We start from the raw sequence: 7,292 nt of genomic DNA, 5'->3' as shown, positions 1-7,292 counted from the left end.
CTCCATGAGATACACATGCATGCCAAATATCAAGTTGCTATCTTCAAATTAGCAAAAGTGTACATTAAATGAGCGATTTGGACCCATGTATTTGACCTTTGACCTTAAAGGATGACCTTTACCTTGACCTTTTACCACTCAAAATGTGCAGCTCCATGAGATACACATGCATGCCTAATATGAAGTTGCTATCTTCAATATTGCAAAAGTTATGGCAAATGTAAAAGTTTGACGCAAACAAACAAACACACAAACAAACAAACACAGCAACAAACCAACAGACAGGGCAAAAACAATATGTCCCTCACTATAGTGGTGGGGGACATCAAAATTTGTGTAACCATAAGTCTAAGATTGCAATATTTTTATATATTAAACTTACCTATAATGTTATATAATACATTGAATGGTCAGTTTTTGAAAGGTTAAACGAATACGCAATTTAACATGTAATAACATACGTTAAATCATATGCTGTACTTACCCTACGGATATTAAGACATGCCTACCCTACATCTTTTATGTTGTTTAGTGTTTATTCTATTACTGTCTTTCTGCATTGCGTGAACAATTTCGAGAGGAAGAATAAAACGAAGCAAGTTATAAACATTTAACAAAATAAGCCCTCCTTTTACCGTGACAGATTCAATGAACAATTTACGTTTTATTTCCACGTTATATGAACATTAAATTAAAACATGCATATCGGTTCAAACTCCATTACCGCGTACTTTGCTTATTCTATTATATATCTCTAATCGTCCATATCGTCCAGTTTCAAGTCAGTATCACGTTCAACGTCTCATTGACTTGAAACAGGGAGATGTATGTTTATAGGGAAGCAAAACCTAAATATACACTACTGTTTCAAAATTTAGTTTCAAACATCCTGTTGTTCTGAACTGATCATAATCAGTGTTGTTAAAACTTACAACAGAATGTAAATCTTTAATCTACACAAAGGTCTACAAATCTGTTTTGTACTTTATTTAACAGCTCAATTCTACGTCGATTTTCATAAGCAATATTTACAACATCCCCACCATTATATTTACGTAATAACTCAGTACAAGTTAAACACCAATATCTTTTTTGAAAAATGACAATATTGACTTACAAAAAAATTTATTTCGCGCGGAATTCCTGGTTCATACGTCATGATTTAAGGGATAGGTCGTAAGAGAAAAAAACAGACGAACCTCGCGCACGCACTAACGGACGACGGGCAAGCCGTCGGTAGCCTACAAGCTACCCATGAGAACTATATGCCCAGGTGATTAAAAACAATTTCCTTATTGCAAACCATAATCAAGTGCATGTATAAACGTGTTCGTAAAGAGGAATACAAAACAACTTTAGGCTGTTTCTTTTTAATCCCACAGATAAATAATGCAGCGTTCCGTATTTGATATACACCCTTTGTTGTGCTAATTACCTACTCTTAATAAACACGGTCTGCTATTTCAGATTTGTTTCAGACTTTTGCATTAAACTTCAATTAAGACCACACACGCGAAGTTCAAAGGCATCAATAAATGCCAATATAATTATGTATGTGCTTATTAATTCGACATTGTTTCATATTCATAATAAGTAATGAATATGAAACAATGACGAATTAAACTAACAACAAGCAGACTCGTCTATAGCATACTTCTTCCATGAGGTGTTATTGTAAGATAAAAAAAAGCTGTAGAAAACACACATAACGTAAAAGTAAAGCTACATAATCGGTTGACTTTAACACTATTTATCAAAATATAGAATTTAGACGCTGAGTTTTCTGATACAATTGCAAACATTTTTCGGTATATCCGTGTAAGAATTACACAAGTATAAAATGACAATATACATGTAGAATAACAGGTCACTGTCATATTGTTAGGTAACATATTAGATGAGGCTTAGAAAAAAAATAACGGCGATATTTGCTTTGTCGCATACAGTAAGCGATTAACAATTCTGCAAATATGCAAATTGGACAGCCTGGTGACGTCAGCAATGATCGATGTGTATTAAAATTAAACATACCTATAGATTCCAGATTAAAACATAAATAATATCATTTTTTGCACATATTTATTCAATGAACCAAAAATAAGCGAGAAAGCTTTACTTGTCGTGAGATAAAGCATTTTGAAAATACAAGTACGCCATTTTTTCACACTGATATTATGTAGTCTTAATGAACAATTATATTCAAATGCGTAAAATTTAAACACTAAAAACACAAAATACTCAATCATACCGATTCTAAAATATCACAATAAGTGAAATTTTAAACAAATTAGTCTTTCATTAAATTTACGCAAAGAAATGATTCATTACATTTTGAAATGCTTACAAATATTCTTGAGAAAGTTGGTATGATATTAAGCTGGTTGGACAAATCAAACATACAGAAGTTGTTTTTTGAATTTTCGTAGCGTTTGTGATATGTATTTGTATTTGAATTAATTTTTTCTTGTAACAGCAGAATAACTTCACTGACGCAGATCAATGTCTATGTGCAGGCTACAACAAGAGTAGCATGATCATCTCCGATTTTGGCAGGCCAAATCGGACGGTGACATGCTATTACAGAAACTGGATGGATTTTTTTTGTTATCCGTCAGAGTCCGTATAAATCTATTGTTTATAACACTATATATTACAGGTGTAATCGTATCGTTGTCATTACAGTTGCATTTCAGCCTACAAACCTGATGTCACAAAACCAGGCACCTTTGTATACCACCAATAGACGCGTAAAGATATTAAAACCCCTGTACATATGCACAACTATACGCTCTAAATGGTTCGGTTGCTTCTCAATCAAACGATTGCAAAAAAAAAAACGAGAAATAAATGAGTAAAAAATGCATGAACGCTCAATTGAGCGGACGAAACAATGGTTATATTCGTCTCTTTAAAGACAATGGTGTACAAGTACAATTTGTTACCTGTGCCAAAGAATGCAAGAATGTAAACAATCATGTTCACATTTACCCAAGGACAAGACGCTAATCTCCATAAACTTACATAATCTTCCATAATATTACACCCCACTCGCGTTGTTGTACATTGACTGAAACAATACCTAATTGTTTAAAAAAGTGTTAAGATTTGTCTTTCAATGACAAGTAATGATGCATGCGAATGATGACTACGAAATGATGTGTTTGTTCCTCTAAACCGATAGAACAAATCTGTGAAATTGAAACTGGACTTTTAAATAATATTTTTAGTTTCTGATGAATTTGCCTAAAAGAATCGATCAAATGAAGAGGTTTTACATTCGTTAATTATAATAAAAGTGAATATACATGCACAACTTAAATATACGTTAAACACCCCCGAAATATTTAAATTTCACGAGTGTGAATGTCATTGGCATATAGATATACCGGTAATCAAGTTGGTGGGCATAAAATAAAAACGAATTGTTAACTTTCCTAAAAAATGATGTATTTATTTGTATGTTCTAATAATTAAGAAACACATTAAGCACGCATTTGAATCACTTTTTAAAGTTAAAATATTATGAAAGAAATGTGCTTGAAAAGGTAGATTTATCGAACCTTCACCGGTTGATATCTTTATGAAATGTAAATTTCATGCTCTTAGCTTTTTCTAAACTTTAAGATAAAAACAATAGATTGTAACGCCGTTTTCACAGCGGTTTCTAAGATTGAACATTCAATTTTGACATGCACAGCAGACAAACTATGCGCGTTAGGTTCTTGAAAACATATATCATGCGCTTACCAGCATCTTGTACTTGTGCAGATTCATGGCATCTTCCTGTGACCATTTCGGCAATCGGTCAACCATATACGCCGGGTACACGTATCTCTCTATTTCCAGGTCCTTTGGAGCTTGCATTTCCGAGATTTTTTTCTTAACTGACGTCAAACGAATTCCAACCAAAGCGGTGTTTAAAATATTAAAATGTAATAAACTTAGCAGACGGCAAACGTGCTTCTGTGGCGCTTGCAACAACACAAGTTGTCTCAACCAAATTTGTTTGAGACGGGAACCTTCACGAAACTATTTCTGGCATTAACCGTAACTCTTGCTGTCGCTATAAACAATGCATTGTTGGCTTTGAAACGGTGCAAGTATATTAAATATGACGTTCATTTATTAGTGAACACATTGTACACACGAATTTAATTTAGATAAAACCATTTAATGCCATTTGTATAATAATCAAACGCGCTGATGTTCGCTTGTACTTGCAGGTGCACCATGCTGCATCAAACAAACATCAATTGATACAATCGGACTATGTAACAATACTTACGGGTTTACACTTGAACGGACAAGTACAACATACATTGATAGCTTATCAATTTGACCTAATAAAAAGTGCACATAATTGTTTCTTTAGGATAGAGCCGCGGAAAATCATGCCATCTTTATATCCTATAGACTCTTTTAATGAAGTTTGACCATACATTATGGAATTTTTAATTTAAATTAACAAAAAGTATGACCTTCCAAAACAAACGATTTTGTAAAAGAAGTTCACGCAAACCTTTGATGTCGGGTCGAAATAATAAATGAGTCTCCTATGAGAGCATCATTTAACTCTGGTACCTATAAATTGTGTGTCTTGATCGTTTGGGAAATGAGTGCATCAAAAAGGTATATGGTTTCTCAGGCTTTTACTTAAATACTTAACAGTCCATATCCAGTATTTTATCAAGTCAATACATCAAAGCAATCATCATAAGTTGACGTTACACATTCATCGACTCATTAGTTTGGGATGTTAACAGATCGAAGCTATCACGATAAGATGACGTAGCAAATTACTTGATTTCATCTTTCTTTGTATGTATTTGAAAACGTCTTTCAATTTATTGCAGACGATACGTATAGTCAAACGCTACACGTGTTCTATTAAAAATGTCTTTAATACCAAAAATGAGTACACACTTCTTATTCAACTTATGTATTATGTTTTCGTAAATAGTATTTGCATGACGTTATTTCTTGATTGCTTAAAAGAATTTACTAAGTATTTATTTATCTGCCCTTTAAACACTCGCACATTACAATATAAATATACCATATTTTTACGCCACATTTTAAGTCAAACTATGTTCTGTCTGTTTATGAAACATTTATTAAATTCGTACTGATTAATTTATCTGCTTAACAAAACTTTTTATATATTGTTTAGGTATAATGTCTGCTTTTTAAAAAATGTTAAAACAATGTAATGATTTCATATACAGATTATACTTATCTGGTGCTTTAAAACTGATAACAAACTGGTTTCACCATGACATTACGATCAATATTTTGGATACAATGCATGCATAGTTATATGCTATTTCGTTTACTCTATTAATGACTATTATATTGTATGATCTTCCTCTAAAAACGATATACACCCGTTATTCAGTATTTGCTTGTCACGTGTTTTATGTTATATAATATGATAAATACAATTACCTAAAATGTATTCATATTTTTTAACCTCAAACAGTTTATTAATATCATTTTTCAAAAAGTGAATTGAACACAAACAATTGTTACATTTATCGATGGTGTTAACAATAAAGCATGTCATTACACCATTATTCCAGGAGTACGATTTTGAGATTTACGTATCTTATGGATATCTTAATATAATAAAAATAAACTCAAGACCCATAGTTAAGTCTTGAATGTTAATAAAATACACATTGCAAATTATAATATCATATGACATACTTTAAGTACTTAATATATAATATATATAATATGATATAATAACTTTATTTCATGACGAATTCACATTAAGAAATAATTTCTAATTAACAATGTGGTCTTCAGTAACATAACACAAGTATATATTTTGAAACATGCATACGGACATACAAGGAAAAAAAAAAGAACTATACAGTTAAATGTCATAATAACTTCCTTATCAATTCCAACGACGTGGACGACGACGAAAACGACGATGATGATGATGACGATGATGATGATGATTATGATAATACAAAATATGCAAAATATGATACAAAAATCAATCTTTCAAAATAAATCACACCAGACACATCACAGCAAAGTATTAACATAGAAAAAAAACTATCACGTGAGCATACATATATATCAATGATTTGTTTGTAGGTATTCTTTAAATTTTATTTTGAATGTAGTATTCAAAGACACTTGTCGGATGCTTATTGGAATTAAATTCCATACGGTTCGTGCACGAAACGAAAACGCCCGTTTTCCATAATTTGTTCTAAACGGAATAGATGATATGACCTTCGCATACTTTTAGTACGGACCTTAATACTAACATTATTACTTCGAATAGTGTGTTGTTTTTATAAAGTGTATTAAATAAGGGTACATTTTTAATTTGGCAAGATAATCACTGTTCCATACTTTTCATTTAATACACAATTATGATTAAACGTATCTAACTAAACCCATATTTAAAAATGAGTGTAACCATAAGTCTAAGATCGCAACATTTGTATAAACCTAACCTACTTATATTGTTATATATTACATTGAATGGCTATTTTTTAAAAAGATAATCGAATACACAATTTTAAATGTAATAACATACGTTAAATCATATTATGTACTTACCCTGCGGATATTAAGACATGCCTACCATATAGCTTTTATGTTGTTTAGTGTTTATTCTATTACTGTCTTTCTGCATTTCGTGAACAATTTCGAGAGAAAGAATAAAACGAAGTAAGTTATAATCATTTAACAAAATAAGCCCTCCTTTTACCGTGTCAGATTCAATAATAATTTACGTCTTATTTCCTCGTCATTTGAACATAAAATTAAAACATGCATATCGGTTTCAACTCTATTACCGCGTACTTTGCTTATTCGATCATATAGCGCTAATCGCCCATATCGTCCAGTTTCAAGTCAGAATCAAGTTCAACGTCTCATTGACTTGAAACAGGGAGATGTATGTTTATAGAGAAGCAAAACCTAAATATACACTACTGTTTCAAAATTTAGTTTCTAACATCCTGTTGTTCTGAACTGATCATAACCAGTGCTGTTAAAACTTACAACAGAATGTAAATCTTTAATCTACACAAAGGTATACAAATCTGTTTTGTACTTTCTTTAACTGCTCAATTCTACACCGATATTCATAATATTTACAACATCTCCACCATTATATTTACGTAATAACTCAGTACAAGTAAGTTAACTAATTTAGTTAAACACCAAAATCAACAGGGTCTACACTAACAGTGTTTATATAGGTGCTTTTTATCTCTGTATCTTCCGTTTTTGAAAAACTACAATATTGACTTACAACACATTTT

The sequence above is a fragment of the Dreissena polymorpha genome, chromosome 2 (genome assembly GCF_020536995.1).
Source record: "Dreissena polymorpha isolate Duluth1 chromosome 2, UMN_Dpol_1.0, whole genome shotgun sequence".
NCBI classification, from domain to species: Eukaryota; Metazoa; Mollusca; class Bivalvia; order Myida; family Dreissenidae; genus Dreissena; species Dreissena polymorpha.
Note: the sequence above shows the minus strand (reverse complement) of the source record.